This window comes from Ahaetulla prasina, chromosome 1 (assembly GCF_028640845.1).
Source record: "Ahaetulla prasina isolate Xishuangbanna chromosome 1, ASM2864084v1, whole genome shotgun sequence".
In the NCBI taxonomy this organism is placed as follows: Eukaryota; Metazoa; Chordata; class Lepidosauria; order Squamata; family Colubridae; genus Ahaetulla; species Ahaetulla prasina.
The window spans coordinates 151,976,211-151,995,710 of record NC_080539.1 but is presented as its reverse complement, the minus strand read 5'-3'; positions in this window follow the sequence as shown (position 1 = coordinate 151,995,710).

Here is a 19,500-nt window from a genome sequence, read left to right as displayed (position 1 = left end):
CTTTGTCAATGGGCGATTAAGGCCTGGGCCAGTCTATTCAACATAACAAAGATCTACCTCTTTCAGGCAGAGCCACAATAGGAATCCAAAGCCCTTTCATTACATCAACACCCAGCAAGGCTCAACCAAGCTTGGGACTCAATAACACAACCTACAAAGTTACCCCTGCAAGGCTCCATGGGAGTCTGACAACCAATCAGAATACAAGCTCAAATTCAAAGAGCCAGAGAGGGTATAAAACTCAGGCACTCTAAGCATCTCGGCCCTTTTTTTTCTTCACCCAAGATCTTCAAGGCATGTGATCCTATCCACCATTAAAAACCATCTTTCCAAGCAGCCACCATGTTTCCAGTGTCTTTCTCCCAGGGGTGAAATGCTCCCAGTTCGGACTGGCTTGCCCGATCCAGTAGCGATGGCGGCGGCTGGTTCGGAGAACCGGTGGCAAAAATTCCTGGCCCCACCCCCACTGCCTCTGCTGAGCTGCACCATCAGCAGAGGTGTTTTTTTTTTTTTTACTTTTAAAAGTAGTTTTTCTTCAGCCGAAAACATGCCTTTAAAAGTAAAAAAAAGCCTTTGAGGATCCCGCTGCTCAGCTGAGATCCGCAGAGCCTTTAAACTCTTTTTTAAAAAAGTTTTAAAAGGCTCCTCTGGCGGTCTCACCTGAGTTCCTCATCAGCAGAACCTTAAAAAAAACATGTTTTCTATATGTAAAAAAACCTTTTAAGAGATTCTAAAGCACTTACCTAACTGCTCTAAAGAATGGCTTTCCCAGCCCGAAAGGAGCAGTTTAAGCATGGAGACAGAATCAGTTGCTAGCTAATCTATTTCCTCAGTGAGCAACTAATCTGCCTGCTTTGCTGGCTGAGGAACTCTGGGAATTGAAGTCCACAAACCTTAAAGTTACTAAGGTTGGAGACCCCTGATCTAAAAAATATAAATAAAATAAAATAATAAAATAAAATATTTGTGCAGCTTTCTGAGATTTGGTGTTTCTGTAGTGTTTCACTCTAACTACACAAACACACAAAATCTCACAAAGCTGTATGTGGCATTTTGTGTGTGTGTGTCAGTTGTGTTGTGTGTGTATAAAGTGTGAAAGTTGGTTTTTGAGCTTTTTGTGGCTGTGTGAGGTTCCTGCTTGTTGCAGGGGCCCTTTTGGGTGAAGTGCAGCTGCTTTTACATTGTGTGTGAGTCAGTTGTGTTGTGTTGTGTTGTGTGTGTATAAAGTGTGAAAGTTGGTTTTTGAGCTTTTTGTGGCTGTGTGAGGTTCCTGCTTGTTGCAGGGGCCCTTTTGGGTGAAGTGCAGCTGCTTTTACATTGTGTGTGAGTCAGTTGTGTTGTGTTATGTGTGTGTAAAGTGTGAAAGATGGTTTTTGGTACCACTTATTGTTTTTTATACTTTGTTTATTATTTTTATTGTTTATTGTTATTGGCCACGCGCATCCAGTCATCTGACCACCAAGCCACGCCCACCAATTAAGCCACGACCACAGAACCGGTAGGGAACATTTTTAGATTTCACCCCTGCTTTCTCCCCACTTGGAACTGATCCCAGAAGGGCATTTCTTCCAACAATTGAAACTGAAATGTGGGGAGCTATAAAACTGCTGGAGGATGAAAAATTGGGATGCTTACACGCTTGCAATCCCTCAACTATCTTCTTCCCTTCTGAACAGTTCTGAAGAAGAGAGTTTGATCACTCCCCCACCCACCTTAAACTTGGGAGTGAAAAAGTTTTAAGGAATCTCATTTCCATCAAAAAGATTTATTTTTTAAAGAAAAAAAATCAAAGCGTTATAACTATAATTACCTTAAAGAAATCCAGCTGCCGAATTCCCTTCTGTTTGAGGCTGACTTTCAGCACAATGATTGGGTGACATCAAAACTAAACTCCTCTATGGATATATGTAATTACATTCTCTGTAAGCTACTACTAAAGTAATTATCAATAGCTTAGGAGGAGGCTACTCTAGCAGCCAATCTGGAGGAGGGGAGATGGGAGGACTTTTTCTTTTTTTTTCTTTAAAAATATGCAGGGTTTTTTATATGCTGTCATTTTAAAATTCTTGTTATGCCTGGGAACCTCAGTGTCTAAGAGGATCTGGCTGACGAGATATTCTTGACTTGCTTAACAAATATTTGAGTTTACCTGTAAGAACCCTGTTCAGTTATAGAATGTTGCAAAGAGTCAAAAACCTTTGAAGAAAGTTAGCACCACCTCCGTCCTAGAAAAATGAAATATTTTAGGAAATAATAAAAAGGCAGAATATGTATTACCCTGGATGAGAAAAGGAGAAACATATTTTTAAAGACAAAGCAGCTCCCTGACCCCTTCAGCTCCAGAGGGATGGGATTAAGACATGGCCCTAGGACATGATAGGATTAGCCCTCTGCCCAGCTAGCAACAGAACTCACAACATAGCACCTGGGGAGATTACATCACCCAGCCAAGCTTGGGACTCAAGACACTACAAAGTTAACTCTGCATGGCCCCATGGAATTCTGACAACCAATCAGAATACAGGAACAGGAAGCTCCAAGGCGGGGCCCAAGAGAGGGTATAAATCTCTCTCTCTCTCCCATGTGGTCTTTTCTGCCCAGGATCTCAAACCATGTGGTCCTGTTCACCATTAAACCAGGGGTCTCCAACCTTGGTCCCTTTAAGACTTGTGGACTTCAACTCCCAGAGTCCCTCAGCCACAAGTCTTAAAGGGACCAAGGTTGGAGACCCCTGCATTAAACCATCTTTCCCAACAGCTTCCATGTTTCCAGTGTCTTTCTTCCCCCCTTGGAACTGAACCCAGATGGACATTTCTTCCAACACCTTCTTCACCCAACCTTTTATTTTTCTCTCTCCGCATATCTGAGTTTAGCTATCAGGAGCCTTTTCGAAAGAGCAATCCAGATTTTTTTTTTAAAAAAATGAAGATCTGTGATGGTTCTTAATGGCCAGATATGTTTTCTTAATAGCTCTGAATGTTTTCTTGATAGCTTACAATGTTTTCCCCCTAACATCTGGAATGTAATGCTCATCAGACCCCTGGGAGCTCAGTTTGTAGTCGATGGTGAATCAATTTGGGGTAAAGGGATTCAGGATTAATGGATTTATTATCTTCTGCAAGTGTGAAGATTTGACTCCATTAGGTTCTGTTTGTATTGTGGTAAATATGATTCAGATTAGAAAGAACTAAGGAGAAATTTCATGATAGAACAATTAATCAGTGGAATGGCTTGCCTCCATTGTGGTAGGTATTCCAACACTTGAGGTTTTTAAGAAGAAAGTGGACAACCATTCTTCTGAAATGGTATAGGGTTTCCTGTTTGAGCAGTGGGTTGGACTAGAAGACCTCCAAGATCCCTTTCAACTCTGTTATTCTCCTAGAAGACTTCCCAGAATTATCAGCATTTTCCATGCTGGTTGCAGCTAACTTTTATTCATTTATATCAATATTTCTCAACCATGGCAGCTTTAAGATTTGTAAACTCCAACTCCCAGAATTCCAAAAAGCTTGCTGGGGAATTCTGGGAGTTGAAATCCACACATTTTAAAGTTGTCATGGTTGAAAAATGCTGATGCAGAGTGTGTCAAGTTGGGAAAACAGTATAGACACTATGCCCAATTCTAGATCCCAGGGCCATCTATGACCCACAAAAGCCTCTGTGGGCCTCTGTGGCTCAGATTGGTAAGACAGTCTGTTATTAACAGCAGCTGCTTGCAATTACTGCAGGTTCAAGCCCCACCAGGCCCAAGGTTGACTCAGCCTTCCATCCTTCATAAGGTAGGTAAAATGAGGACCCAGATTGTTGGGGGTAATAAGTTGACCTTGTATATAATATACAAATGGATGAAGACTATTGCTTAACACAGTATAAGCCACCCTGAGTCTTCGGAGAAGGGCGGGATATAAATGCAAATAAAAATAAAAAAGCTTTGATGTGGCTCCAACTTCTCCAGACATTTCTACGAATGCGTAATTTTTAAATACAGAGGAAGAAACATAATTAAATATGTGGAAAGGATTAAATGTTTTTGTATTTAGTTTTAAGAATCTGGAAATGAAATCAAGTGTAATTTTGTCCCATCTCCATGTATTCTTTGGCCTGCCCCTGATTATTTTTTTAGGGACAGTTTATATACTAAAGCCAAGTGTACTCCATTGCCCCAAACAGTTGCCATTGCGCCTAACCACAATCTGCCATTTTTGTCAATGTAAACATTGTTCTAATTGTGACCAATTCAACCTTCCTTGTAGATGTTTAGATAAACAAACCAGAATCATCACTGCTTTTAGATCAATGAACTACGGGGCTATTTCAGGGCCAGGGCATAGAAAAGAGGAAGCCCCAATCTCATTGCTAAAGGAATTTGCGGATGTGACTACTGCTGAAGTGACTGAAACATTCTAATTTTGACTTTCTACTTCTGAAATAAAGGAAGATGCGGAATGAAAAGGGTCTCAAGAGGCCTTGCCTACTGTTGTAGTCTGCCAGCAGCCTGCGGATCTGGCAGTGGAGTCGGACAGTGTGGAGGCTGGGGAGGACAATGGGCCAGTCCTGGAGTCGGGAAGGCCTGGACGAGGGCTCTGCATGGGAGGCAGAGATGGGGCCAGGGCCATCTGGGAACGATACATGGACTCCGGAGCTTCCAGAGGCGGACAGCAGAAAGGTAGAGGAACAGGAGGAGCCTGTTCCTACTGCATATGCATGCGAAGAGCTGCCAGAAGGCAAGAGCAGGTGAAGAAAAAAGGACAACTTGGGAGTAAGGCCAGAAGATGATTGGCCACTCCCATAAGGCTTAAAAGAGCAGCAACGAGCCGTTGGGTTGTTTGTAGGAAAGCAGCTTTTATTTCCATACTTCTTGTCTCCTGAACTTTGTGGGGTTTTTGCCAAGAAAAGCCTTTGGCAGTTGCCAAAGACATCAGAGGTGTGATAAGGCCAATGGACTGGTTATTAAGAATTTTGTTTTGGAAGAAGCTGAGAATGAATTAATTCTCAGCTGTTTTAATAAAATAAGTTTGTTGAGGACTGAATTGTGTTTAGTAATCACTACTTGGGCCTTGGTCACAATACCTACTGCTTTGCAAAGAGAAAGTCAGGTCTTGCTGGACACTGATGGCAAACCTATGACACACATGTCAATGGTGACACATTACAATCTTTTGTGTGACATACCAGTGTAATGTATCTTTAAAAGTTTTGGAGGGAAACTTGGGCGGGAAATAGCACGTTGCTGATTGGTTGAAGCCTCAGCCTAAACTGTATATAAAGAGGGGTTTTTGCCGCAGGCTCTTGCTGGGTTCACTATAAACTAAAGAGCTGTTGTTACTCATCTGGTCTCCTGCCTCGTTATTGCCCGAATCTAACACTGGCGACGAAGGTGGGATCTCGAGGCAGCGAGGTCACCCAAAAGAGCTGAATTAACCAGGAATTCACGAACCCAGACAGTAAGGGGCGGAAAGCAGCGATGTCCAGCTACACACCGCCAGTGCCATTTGACCCAGCCAAGGAGAAATGGGGGTCGTACATGGCTCGTTTCGAGTGTTTCCTCGAAGCGAACGAACTCCAAGGAGTCTCGGACAATCGGAAGCGAGCGTACTTCCTAAGCCACTGCGGTCCGGAGGTTTTCGATACCGCAGAATCGCTTTCAGAGCCAACGCCGGTACAGTCGGTACCGTGGCAAACTCTGCAAACGGCACTTCGAGCACACTACGCACCGACACCCTCAAAGTTCGTCCAGCGGTTCGAGTTGCGACAGCGGGTACAGCGCGAGGGTGAATCGATTAGTGTGTACATGGCGGCGTTGAGAAAAGCCGCGAACCATTGTGAATACAGGGATTTGGAAGACGCATTGCTCGACCAGCTCATTTGTGGGGTCAGGGACATCCGACTGCGACGGCGGCTGCTGTCGAGAAGCAACCTGACGCTGGCAATAGCCCTGGACGAGGCCAGGGCTCACGAAATGTCCACCAAAGCGGCGGAGACCCTGCAAATGCCGAACGCGCCAGGGGCTGGAGCGAAAACAACCCCGGTGCACAATGAGGAAGTCCAGGCCGAATCGGAGGGTGAGGAAAAGGACGAGGTTTTCCACACCGGAAGGCCGGAGAGAGAGGACCGGAGCGAATGCGCGAGTTGCGGGGGCCAACACCAACGACAACACTGCAAGTTTAAGGACGCGGTTTGCCGGCGGTGCGAAAAGAAAGGCCATATAGCGCAGGCCTGCCGAGCCCCCCAACCTTCCCGCCAAAAATTCAAACCGACCAATCAGAGCGCGGGAGCAGCGAAGCGGCCCGGGATTGGTCCATTCAAAAAGGGCGCGAAACTAAACCAGACTGCCGTGAGAGTGGGTCACGCATCAACGAAACTAGAGGAAAAGATTTTCACCAGGACATACATTGAAGGGGTGCCGTGCCAAATGGAAGTGGACACCGGCTCATCGATCTCGATTATGTCCTGGAACACCCTCGTGAGAGACTTGCCTGCCATCGCGAAGCGCAAGCTGCAAGCCCAGAAGCTGCGGGTGCAGGACTACCAGGGGAATCGGATCCCTGTTCGAGGGGTGACGTCCGTCCAAGTCAAGTATGGACAGTTCAGGAAAACCCTGCCAATCACCATAGTTGACGGAACCTTACCAAGTTTGTTGGGACTGGACTGGTTCCGAGCTTTGGGCATGGGAGTGACCGGGGTCTACAGGAATGAAGTCGGCCTCAAACATGAACTTATGAAGGAGTTCGAGGACGTTTTCAAAGACTGCCTGGGCAAGTACGAGGGGACCCCTATTTCCTTTAACCTAGACCCACAAGTTGCCCCTATCCGGTTGAAAGCTAGGAGGGTTCCCTTTGCCCTAAAGCCCAAGATCGACCAGGAGTTGGACAAGCTAGTAAGCCAGGGGATACTAGTGCCCGTTGACCATGCGAAATGGGAGACACCCATAGTCACCCCAGTCAAACCGGACGGATCGGTCCGGATTTGCGCTGACTACAAGGCAACGCTTAACAAAGCATTGCAGAAGAGTGCATACCCTGTCCCAGTAGTGCAACACTTGCTGCACTCGTTGGGACAAGGGCAGGTTTTCGCCAAGCTAGACTTGGCACAAGCCTATCAGCAGTTACCCGTAGATAGCAGCACAGCTGAAGCGCAAACAATCGTCACGCACCGGGGTGCTTTTAAATGCACCCGGCTACAGTTTGGGGTTAGCGTGGCTCCTGGGTTATTCCAGAACCTAATGGAGCGGCTATTGCAGGGACTACCCGGGGTGGTGCCCTACTTCGACGATGTCTTGATATCTGCTGACAATTTAGAGGAATTGGGGGTACGGCTGAGAAAAGTTTTGGGCATTTTCCGGTCTGCCGGGCTTAAGGTTAAGCTGAACAAATGCCAGATCGGGGTAGGATCAGTAGAATTCCTGGGCTACCGGATAGACAGGGAAGGGATCCACCCCACTGAGAGCAAGGTACGGGCCATCAGGAAGGCCCCCGCTCCCCAAAACAAAACGGAGTTACAGGCATTCTTGGGCCTGGTAAACTTCTATGCGGTGTTCTTAAAGAACAAGGCAACAATCGCCGAACCGCTGCACAAATTACTAGCGAAGACAGCTGTGTGGTCATGGGGAAAGGCGGAAGCTAAGGCATTCGAAGGAGTAAAAAACCTCCTATCCAGTGATAGCCTCCTCATTCAATACAATGGCACGCTGCCCTTAGTGCTAGTTTGTGATGCATCTCCCTACGGGGTGGGGGCTGTGCTCAGCCACAGATTGCCAAATGGGACAGAAGCCCCTATAGCGTATTACTCCCGAACAATGTCTTCGGCCGAGAGGAACTATAGTCAGCTAGATAGGGAAGCATTGGCTATAGTCTCCGGGGTAAAGAAATTTCACGAATATGTATTCGGTCGTGACTTCGAGATAGTCACGGACCATAGACCCCTACTAGGCCTATTGGCAGGCGACCGCCCAACGCCCGTGGCTCTCTCACCCAGACTGACCAGATGGACTATCTTCCTAGCGGCCTATTCTTACAAATTGATTCACCGGCCGGGGAAAGAGTTAGGGCATGCGGACGGCCTGAGCAGATGCCCGTTACGGAAACCGTCAAGACCCTACCCGGGGCACCCATCCTGCTAATTGACTCTTGACCCGGGTCCGGTCACATCCAAGGAAGTGGCCAGGGCATCTTACAAGGACATTACATTAAGGACTGTAATTGGTTGGGTACAAAGGGGATGGCCCGCTGCGCCGGGCGAGAGTTTCAAGGAATTTGTTAAGAAACGAGGGGAGCTATCGGTTCAAGGGGGGTGTCTGTTATGGGGGGATAGGGTGGTGGTTCCGGAGAAATTACGGAAAAAGGTATTAGAACTTCTGCATGAAGGCCACCCGGGAATCGTAAGGATGAAGGGCTTAGCGAGGAGTTACGTGTGGTGGCCCTTGATGGACAAGGAAATTAGTGACAGGGTAGGGAAATGCCAAGCCTGCCAGGAGTCTAGGCCACTACCCCCTACGGCCCCAATCCGAGAGTGGGAGAAACCCAAGGGCCCATGGTCTCGGATTCACATCGATTTTGCCGGCCCGTTCCACGGGCAAACCTTTCTAGTGGTAGTAGATGCCTACTCCAAATGGCTAGAAATAATTCTTATGAGATCCACGACGGCCGAGTCCGTGATCTCAGTCCTGAGACACCTCTTTGTAACCCATGGGTTGCCCGACACCCTAGTTTCCGACAACGGCCCGCAATTCACGGCAACCCAGTTTGAGGGGTACTTGGCGGAGGAGGGCATCAGACATGCCCTCTCGGCGCCTTTCCACCCGGCGACGAACGGACTTGCAGAACGTTTCGTTCGGAGCGCGAAAGAGGCATTGTCCAGGATAAGGCCAGGCGATTGGCAAACAAAAATAGACACATTCCTAGCCGTCCAGCACAGAACCCCCTGTGTGACAACTGGCCGCAGCCCGGCGGAACTATTAATGGGCAGAAAGCTCAGGTGCCCATTAGACCGCCTAAACCCAGCATACACCCCAGACGGGTACAAGGGGGCACTCAGTAAGACGAGGGAGATGACAGTAGGCGACTCAGTGTGGGCACACAATTACAGCGAGGGCCCAACGTGGCTTAAAGGGACAATCCTTAAGATAACCGGGCCCAAATCATATTTAGTAGAAATAGAGGATGGCCGGTTTTGGAAGCGCCACATAGACCAAATAAGGAAACGGATAACAAGTAAACCAGAAACAGATCAGCCAGGCCCTGACTACCACATGTTTGAATCCACAGCTGACTCAAACCCGGAAAAAACGGGGGACTTATCTGGGTCCGACGAAGTCCAGCGACACCAACCGGTTCCTCCTGACGATCGCAGGGACGAAGCTGCAGATAATCCAGGGCCGGATGGCCTGGAGGAGGAGCTGGGAGGAACTAACAGTCCCTCCGGCCAGCTCGACTCACTCCCAGAGAATGAATTGCGCAGGTCCGAAAGGGTTAGGAGACGCCCTGTCTACTTGCGTGACTACGTAGACAAATAAGATGTAAATGTTTATGTAAATATGGTACAATGCATTCTGGGAGGGAAGGAGTGTAATGTATCTTTAAAAGTTTTGGAGGGAAACTTGGGCGGGAAATAGCACCTTGCTGATTGGTTGAAGCCTCAGCCTAAACTGTATATAAAGAGGGGTTTTTGCCGCAGGCTCTTGCTGGGTTCACTATAAACTAAAGAGCTGTTGTTACTCATCTGGTCTCCTGCCTCGTTATTGCCCGAATCTAACAACCAGCATTCACCAACATCCGGCAACTATTCTTGAAAGCATGTCCATTTTCACACAATTTTCGGAGGCTGTTGAAACCGCACAAAAATGGGTGTGTGCTCTTGAGCAGCCTCCTGATGTCGCACAAGAGGGTTGCACTCTTATTCAGCCTCTGGAATCTCTGAAAATTGAATCAGAATGGGATGTGCTTTTGCATGGTTCTTGGAGACTATGGAAGAGCTTTCTCCAAGGCCACTTTAAGAAAGAAGATCCTGTCCTTATAATATTTAATTTTATTCAAAAAAGATTCAAAGACAAAACAACAAAATATATCCCATTTCCCCCAAAATAAGACATCCCCTGATAATAAGCCCAATTGGGCTTTTGAGCGCATGGCAATAAGGCCAAGCACTTATTTCAGGGTTCAAAAAATATAAGACAGGGTCTTATTTTTGGGGAAACATGGTATAAAAAGAAAAGAAAAAGAAGAAAAAACCCACAACAAACAGGACATTTAAAAAAAATGGTCTTAGGGGAAAAAACGACTAAAAATTTTTTTTGGGGGGGTGTTTGGTATTTTAATTTTCTTCAGATAAAATTAAATAGTATAAGGATAAAAGACAGAAGATCTTGCATGTCCCAGAGGTGCCTCCAGTAAGCCACAGGGGCCTGTCAACAAAAACAGACTGCCACCTGAAGGCGGGTGGTGTGCAGCAGATCCCAAAGACCACAGACATGATTGGTCTCTACTCTAAATAAATGTACATGCAAATAATTGTTTCTCTTTTGTTTGTGAGTGTCTGTGTGTGAGAGAGAGACATGTCAACAGAGTCGAGTTAGGCATTTTCCGAATTTTTGACAGGCCGAGCCCAAAGAGTTTGCCCTCACAGTGTAAGACTATCAGAGGTGGGTTTCAGCAGGTTCTGACCAGCTCTGGAGAACCGGTAGCGGAAATTTTGAGTAGTTCGGAGAACCGGTAGTAAAAATTCTGACTGGCCCCACCCCCATCTAGTCTCAGCTGATTGGGAGGAAATGGGGATTTTGCAGTAACCTTTCCCTGGATTGGGGAGGGAATGATGATTTTACAGTATCCTTCCCCTGGAGTGGGGTGGAAATGGAGATTTTACAGTATCCTTCCCCTGCCATGGCCACCAAGCCACGCCCACCAAGCCATGCCACACCCACCAAGCCACGCCCACAGAACTGGTAGTAAAATTTTTGAAACCCACTACTGAAGACTATTTCTTCATTTCTCTATGACTATGAAGACACTGAAGTTTCTTAATTTGGGGTAGCTGATACCTCTGTCGGGATATGATGATATTCAGAAGATACGATAAATACGTTAATTGCTGACACGCCTTATCAGTTTTGTCTGAGTGCGCTTTTAAATGGATTGATTGACCAGTGAAGACTGCTTCCAAATTCATCCATTTTTAGGAAGACCAGTCCATCCCTCCCTGATGACCTGCCATATCTGAAAAAGCTCAGTATGGAGTAGTTTATGTTCTAAAGTCACACTGTCAAGTGAGTGGTGGATATTTTCCAAAACCATTGCCTTATTCTTTCATTCTGGCTGCTTCGCTGGAGGAGACAAGGAATTTCAATGTTCTTTGTAACGCTGCTGAAGTATGTTTTGTGCTCTGCGTTTTGTTGTTTTGACAAGCGGTTGGAGGTGATAGGCTCTGCTTGTTGGCTCTCCATGGCCTCCACATTCTATAGTTGCAAGCACATATCAAGGCACAGCAAGAGAGAGAGAGAGAGAGAGAGAGAGAGAGCTGATGGTAACTACAGATATCCTTTTCTTTTATTTCATACACTTGGTGCAGTGTTGATTTTGATGGTTAACAGCTGCTCTCACCAATGTTCCTGACCTAAACAAGGAGAGATAAGAAGTTGCTTGCCTTGAGGTTGACCTGGAGAAGGAAGAGTCAGGTCATTATGGGTCATTGTCTCTCAAAGACAACTTTAGAACTACAAAGAGATGACCTGGACATGGAAGAACTGATTGCTCCAATCAGTGGTCTCCATGGAAGGTCAAGGGGAGTGGACTAACAAAAGCAGCTTAGTGCCAATTTACAATCAATCATAGGGCAAGTCCTGGACCTTTCATCTGTGCCACATGTCATCCCAAAGGGACACATAAAGCCAAGATTTACCTTAAATATTTAGTTTAGATAAAATTAATTGACAATTCTGCTTGAAATATAGGTGTGCTGAATTATTTCTTGACCTTTTGTGCAGAGGAATGAATTAAAAATATTGGGGTGGGAGGGGCCAGCCGGGAGTGGGATCTGGGGGGGTTCTCTGAACTGCACAGAATCTTAGCTGGAGGTTCTCCTGAACCCCTGCAAATCCCCAGCAGCCAACCCCTGAATATAACCTATTCAGTGCCTTACATAACTTTTCAGTAATATAGTTGGTGTGAAAATGATAGTAGTAGATTTTGACTTAGACTTAGAAAAACTTTATTGTCACTTTGAATGTACAGTAATCAGCATACATTAAAATGAAATTTTGTTGCGTATAGCTCTCAAAAGGTCTCCACCTCTAATATACACTGAATGAACATGTCAAAATAAATAAATACAAAATTATGCATATACCTATTATATGACACAGTGAAACAACACAGTTTAGTTTGGATTTAGTTTTGACAACTTCAGAAGGGAGATAACAGGCTTAGACTGACTATATTCCATAAAATGCTTGGTAAACTGTATACAGGTAATATTGGACATATGAACACAATTAAACCTAGAATTTTAATCATAGGTCATTGTGGTCGTAAGGTGAGTAACCATGTGACTGGACTCAATTTTATATTTATTTATTTATTTATTTATTTATTTATTTATTTATTTATTTATTTATTTATTTATTTTGTCACACAGTATATATAAGCATAAGTATGAAATAACTATACAATATATAAGCATATATATGAGTATGAGTATGTAATAACTATATTAATTGGATATAACAAAAGGAAACAATAGGACAGGAACGGTAGGCACGTTTGTGCTCTTATGCACGCCCCTTACAGACCTCTTAGGAATGGGGTGAGGTCAATGGTAGATAGTCTTTGGTTGAAGCTTTGGGGATTTTGGGAAGAGGCCACAGAGTCTGGAAGTTCATTCCAGGCATTAACAACTCTGTTACTGAAGTCATATTTTCTGCAATCAAGATTGGAGCGGTTAACATTAAGCTTAAATCTATTGTGTGCTCGTGTATTGTTGCAATTGAAGCTGAAGTAGTCTTCAACAGGAAGGACTTTGTAATAGATGATTCTATGAGTTAAACTCAGGTCATGTCATTTTTACAGGATTCATTGTAACTGCAACTGGTCATAAATGACAAAAAAATCCATTGTCCGTTTTATTATTTACAGTCCTTCTGGGCACTGTAAACCAGGTTGCGTGCCAGAAGGAAATCAGGTTAAACATTTCTGACAGAATAATACATTAAAAAGTTTTGTGTACTATCAAAATCTCAAATTCAAGCTTTGCCTCCAAATATAAAGCAGAAAGTAGCCCCCCCCAAAAAAGAATTAAAAATTTCACCTATTAAGAACACTATTTCTTCATCTTTAGAAGCACATATTTTTTTCCTATTAATGTCCAGAACCCTGATTTTCCCAAATGGACCCTATTGGATTCTTTCACAAAGACACTGATCTTACTTTTTTATTTCCTGTATTTGCATCTTACTATTGGACTAAGCATCTAGCACTGGTTAATTAATGCTGCCAATACTCTGCTCCACTAAATGATTGTTTAGCCTAGAGTGGAATAAAGTACTATAATGACTAATACGGTATCATTATGTAACAGAAAATTAAAAATCTGATAATTTGATTGGAAGTCTCAGGTGAGTTTTCTGTATGAAAGTGCTAACCCCAAGTAGCTATAAACAGGTAAATGTTTTATTCATCCAACAGATAAAGAATAAATGCATATGATATAAATTACGTATAATTAATACTCTTGGGGCAAAAAAAACCTCCTTATGCTAATAGGTTGGTGGTTAATTAAGAAATGGAATATGAGGCAAACAAAGGTGATTAGAACATACTGTGGGACCATAAACAGATATTATGCTTTAAATAATCTCTCTATAAAAACACATTTTACGGCAAACAAGTTTGCTTTGATCCAGTGCAAAAAAAGCTTAATGCTTTATGGAGAAAGGAAGAGAGAAAACAGGGAGGAAAACTGCTTCTATACTGTTCATGGACTACATAAATGCTTCATGTTGTAACTAGCTTTTTAAAAAAATATTGCCCTAAGGAATTGGAGCTAAAGGTAAGTGGAATAAAAAAAAACTTCTACCCTCAATTTATGACCATTTAGAGTAGAATAGAATATCAGAGTTGGAAGGGACCTTGGAGGTCTTCTAGTCCAACCCCCTGTTTAGGCAGGAAACCCTACACCACTTAAGACAAGTGGTTATCTAATCTCTTCTTAAAAACTTCCAGTGTTGGAGCATTTACAACTTCTGCAGGCAAGTTGTTCCACTGATTAATTATTCTAACTGTCAGGAAATTTCCCCTTAGTTCCAAGTTGCTTCTCTCCTTGATTAGTTTCCACTCATTGCTTCTTGTTCTACCTTCAGGTGCTTTGAAGATTAGCTTGACTTCCTCTTCTTTGTGGCAACCTCTGAGACATTGGAACACTGCTATCCTATCTCCCCTAGTCCTTCTTTTCATTAAACTAGACATATCCAATTCTAGCAACTGTTCTTTATATGTTTTATCCTCGAGTCCCCTAATCATCTTTGTTGCTCTTCACTGCACTCATTCTAGAGTCTCAATATCTTTTTTTACATTGTGGTGACCAAAACTGGATGTAGTATTCCAAGTGTGGCCTTACCAAGGCATTATAAAGTGGTATTAACACTTCACACGATCTTGATTCTATCCCTCTGTTTAGGCAGCCTAGAACTTTGTTGGCAGCTGCAGCACACTTCTACTCATATTTAATTGATTGTCCAGTAGGATTCCAACATCCCTTTCAAAGTCACCACTATTGAGCAAGGTACCACATCAGTGGTGGGATTCAATTTCTTTTACTACCAGTTCTGTGGGCGTGGCTTGGTGGGCATAGCATGGCTTGGTGGGCGTGGCAGGGGAAGGTTACTGCAAAATCTCCATTTCCTCCCGATCAGCTGGGACTCGGGAGGCAGAGAATAGATGGGGTGTGGCCACTCAGAGGTGGTATTTACCAGTTCTCTGAACTATTCAAAATTTCCGCTACCGGTTTTCCAGACTTGGTCAGAACCTGCTGAATACCACCTCTGTACTACATATACGGTATCTGTACATTTTGTTTTTCTTGCCTAAATGTAGAACCTTTCTTTTTTCACCATTGAATTTCATTTTGTTAAGTAATGCCCAATATTCAAGTCTGTCAAGATCCTTCTGTATCTTAAGCCTATCTTCTAGAGTGTTGGCTATTCCTGCCAGCTTGGTGTCATCTTCAAATGTGATGAGTTCCCCATCTATCTCCTCGTCCAAATAATTGATGAATATGTTGAAGACTATTGGGCCTAAAACAGAGCCCTGGGGTATCCCTCTGCATACCTCCCTCCATGTAGATGCAATTCCATTGAGGATTACACATTGAATGCGGTTGGTCAGCCAGTTACGAATCCATCTGGTGGTGATGCTGTCTAACCCACATTTTTCTGTTTTATCAAGTAGTAGATTATGGTCTACTTTGTCAAATGTCTTACTGAAGTAAGTAAATTATATCGACATTCCTCTAGTCCACTAGTTTTGTCACTTTGTCAAAGAATGCAATAAGATTAGTCTCGTATGATCTGTTTTTGACAAACTCATGTTGGCTTTTGGTTATTACTTTGCTTGCTTCTAGGTGTTAGCTGATTCATTGCTGAATTATCTTTTCCAGAATCTTCCCTGGTGTTGAGGTCAGGCTGATGGGTCTGAAGTTTCCTGGATCTATTTTTTTTCCTTTTTTGAATATGGGAACTACATAGCTCTTTCCCAGTCCTCTGGCAGTCCCCCGGTGCTCCAGGATCTTTGAAAGATATAGTTCAGTGGTTCTGCCAGTTCCTTCAGAACCTGGGGGTGTAATCCATCCGGTCCTGGTGATTTGAACTCGTCTAGGGTAGACAGGTGCTCACTTACCATTTTCTCCCCTATTTTAACTTCTGGTCCTAATCTGTTTTTTGTGGTGCTGTTTGTTTAGGTTAGACTGTTTTTTCTCTTTGTGTAAAGACAGATGCAAAAAAAAAAAAAGTTAAGTAGTTCTGCTTTCTCCATGTTGCTTGTCACCTTCTTGCCACTTTCTCCCAGCAATGGGCCAATTGTTTCCTTGACTTTTTTCTTGTTTTTAACATATTGGAAGAAACTTTTTTTGGGGTTATTTTTTACTTTTGTCGCAAGCCTTTGTTCATTGTGAGTCTTGGCTTTCCCCTCTTCATCTTTGCAGGCTCGGGCTATTTGCTCATATTCTGCCTTAGTTATGTGCCCCTCTTTCCACTTTTTATACTTGTCCTTTTTGTCTTTCAATTTGTCAGAGTTCTTTATGCAGCCATACTGGTTTCTTTTGAGAGCTGTTATTTTTCTTCTTCCAGGACCCTCTGTGACCCACACTTCACCCTGGGGCACCCTTGTGAAGTCTTGCTGTGCCTCCCTTGAACCCCCATGCACTCCTTCCTTCCCTCTTTCACCCGGCAATAGCCCCTTGCCTGCCTGCTGCCCTGGGATTGCAACTTCCTGCTGGCTTTCTCACTGACTTTGGTTTTAGGAAGGTGGCAGGAATAGTCTTGCCTAAAGGTATTCAGTTAATATTGGCATAGATTGTCATTGCTAAACAATGAGGTCATGTGTTATGATCACATTGCTTAGTGATAGCAATTCCAGGCCCAATTGCCATCATAATTTCTTCCCAAATGCCATCACTCTGCTAAGCAAATAATTCCCTCAACACTGTCAAAATATTACTACATTTGCACTACTATTAATCTTTTCATCGTTCCCATCACCCATCTCCGTCCACTTATGACTGTATGACTGTAACTTTGTTGCTTGTATCCTTACGATTTATATTGATATTGTTTCCTGATTGCTTATTTGTACCCTAGGACTATCATTAAGTGTTATACCTATGATTCTGATGAAGGTATCTTTTCTTTTATGTACACTGAGAGCATATGCACCAAGACAAATTCCTTGTGTATCCAATCACAGTTGGCCAATAAAATTTTTTATTCTATTCTATGCTAAGTCAAGCATTACAAGAACTTTTTACTTAATGACCCACAATTCAACCTTGAATTTTGGTCATAAGTCATTATAGTTATTATATGGGTCATCACTTGACTCAATTTTACAGCGACTAAAGCAAGTCACTACAGGGACTAAGTGAAACATATGGTCATTAAGCAAATCCATTCTCTGAAGGGAGAAATTGTAAATTGGAATCATGTGACTGTGGGATGCTGCAACTAGTCATACATATGAGCTGATTGACAAGTGCCCAAAATGCAATCATAGGAGAGGGAAGGGCAGCAGTTGTAAATTGAAGGATAGGTCATTAGAACTTTTGGTGTGGGATACGTTATAATTTTAAATGGTTGTTTAGCTCGCATTACTTGTCCCAGCTTCTGCCAACCTAGCAATTTTGAAAGCAGGTAAAAATGCAAGTAGAAAAAATAGGGACCATCTTTGGTGGGAAGGTAACAGTGTTCTGTGTGCCTTTGGCATTGAGTCATGCCAGCCACATGACCATGGAGACGTCTTTGGACAGCGCTGGCTTTTCGGCTTTGAAACAGAGATGAGTACTGCCCCCTAGAGTCGGCAACAACTAGCACGTATGTGCAAGGGGAACCTTTACCTTTTTACTTGTACCTGTATGTAATAGTCATGATGATAAAATGCTATTCTAGTTGGAATGTAATTATCTGTATTTTTTTTTAATTTGAATTTATATCCCGCCCTTCTCCAAAGACTCAGGGCGGCTTACATTGTGTTAAGCAATAGTCTTCATCCATTTGTATATTATATACAAAGTCAACTTTTATTGCCCCCAACAATCTGGGTCCTCATTTTACCTACCTTATAAAGGATGGAAGGCTGAGTCAACCTTGGGCCTGGTGGGACTTGAACTTGCAGTAATTGTAGGCAGCTGTGTTAATAACAGACTGCTTAGTCTGTTGAGCCACCAGAGGCCCAAACATTATGTACTTGGAACAATACACAGCAGTGTTCCTCAACCTTGGTAATCTTAAAATGTGTGGACTACAATTCCCAGAATTCCCCAGCCAGCCATCTTAGCATTGCCAAGATTAAGAAATCTTAATTGGACATAGAGATATCTTGTGAAAGGGAAAGCCCAGGGATGGGCTTCAGATCCTTTAGCAATGGCTTTGCTGCCCCGTTGCTGGGCAGGCGTGGCATGATGGGCGTGGCGTAGTCAGCCACCTGCACCACGGGGGGCATGGCGTTTTTCACCCTCCCCAGGCTCCAGAGGCTTTCCTCAAGCCTACAGGAAGGTGAAAACTGCTTCCCCGGGGTCTGGAGGCCCTCTGAAGGCAAGAAACAGCCCTGTTTCTGGACTTCCAGAACCTTCAGTAGGCCTGTTTTTTGTCCTCCCAGACCCTCCGCATGGCCCCTGCACTTACCTGGAATGATGAACGGGCCATGTGGAGACTCCTGGGAGGGGAGGGCGGAGTGGGCGTGGCCAGCCGGGTTGGCATTTGGGGGTTCGCCAAACCCCAGAGATCCTTGGCTAGAGGATCACCTGAACCCTGCCGAACCCCCAGGAGCCCACCCCTGGGAAAGCCTGTCTGCGGAGATTGTCAGTCATCCAGGTCATGGTTGTCCCAAAGGTCCTTTTTTTATCTCAAAGGTGCTTTTAACCTTTTGAAAAAAGCACCTTTGGGACAAAGGGAAGCCTGGATAATACTTATCCACAATCTTTCCATTCTTTCACTGGCTAGATCTGCTTTGGCTATTGATCTGCTTATTATAAAATACTAAAAAAAAACAAAAAACTCCTGGAGAACAAGACAAGCATCTATATGGTTAAATAAACTTAAGATTTCAGAGTTGTGGGGGGGATTCTATCATCAAATACAGCATGAATTTAAAAGTGTTTTACTTCCAGGGGTGTGTATTAGTTCTCTGAGGGGAAAATGAAGCCAGTTTGGCAGACTATTTTCATTTGTTTTGGCTTCGCTATTGTGCGTGATGGTGGTGGTAAATAATTTAAGATTCGGGTTTCATTGCAGTTAAGAATAATGTTGTAAAGGCACTCTCTTTTGCCTGACATTTTGGTGACCTTTATATTGGCCTCTTACGGTACATCGCTAATCCTCTACCTAACTGTGAGGGAGGCCTGAAGTTCTGCAAAGAAACGTGCTAATTTCATCAGTTTTTTTACCTATCTAAATTAAATGTTAATTGGGAATAAGGTTTTGATTAGTACTTGTCATGAATTTAACCTCTGATTAGTGGTGCTGGAGTTCTCGGTATAAGAGTCCCATAGGACTGGAGGAAGAATTGAGTAGGCAGCAGGCAAGCTGATGTCTTCCACATGTTTTGGACTACAGCTCTCCTTAAACCTGCCAATGTAACCAATGGATGGGGACAGTAGGATGTGCAGACCAAAACAGCTGGAGGCCCCATCCACAGTTCTTGCAACAATTGAATGGATCTGTACATTCAGAGAAATAATATTATTATTGATAAGCATTTGTCTTTGTGGAAAGCTCCTATTTCAGGTATTTCAGAATACAGCTGATGC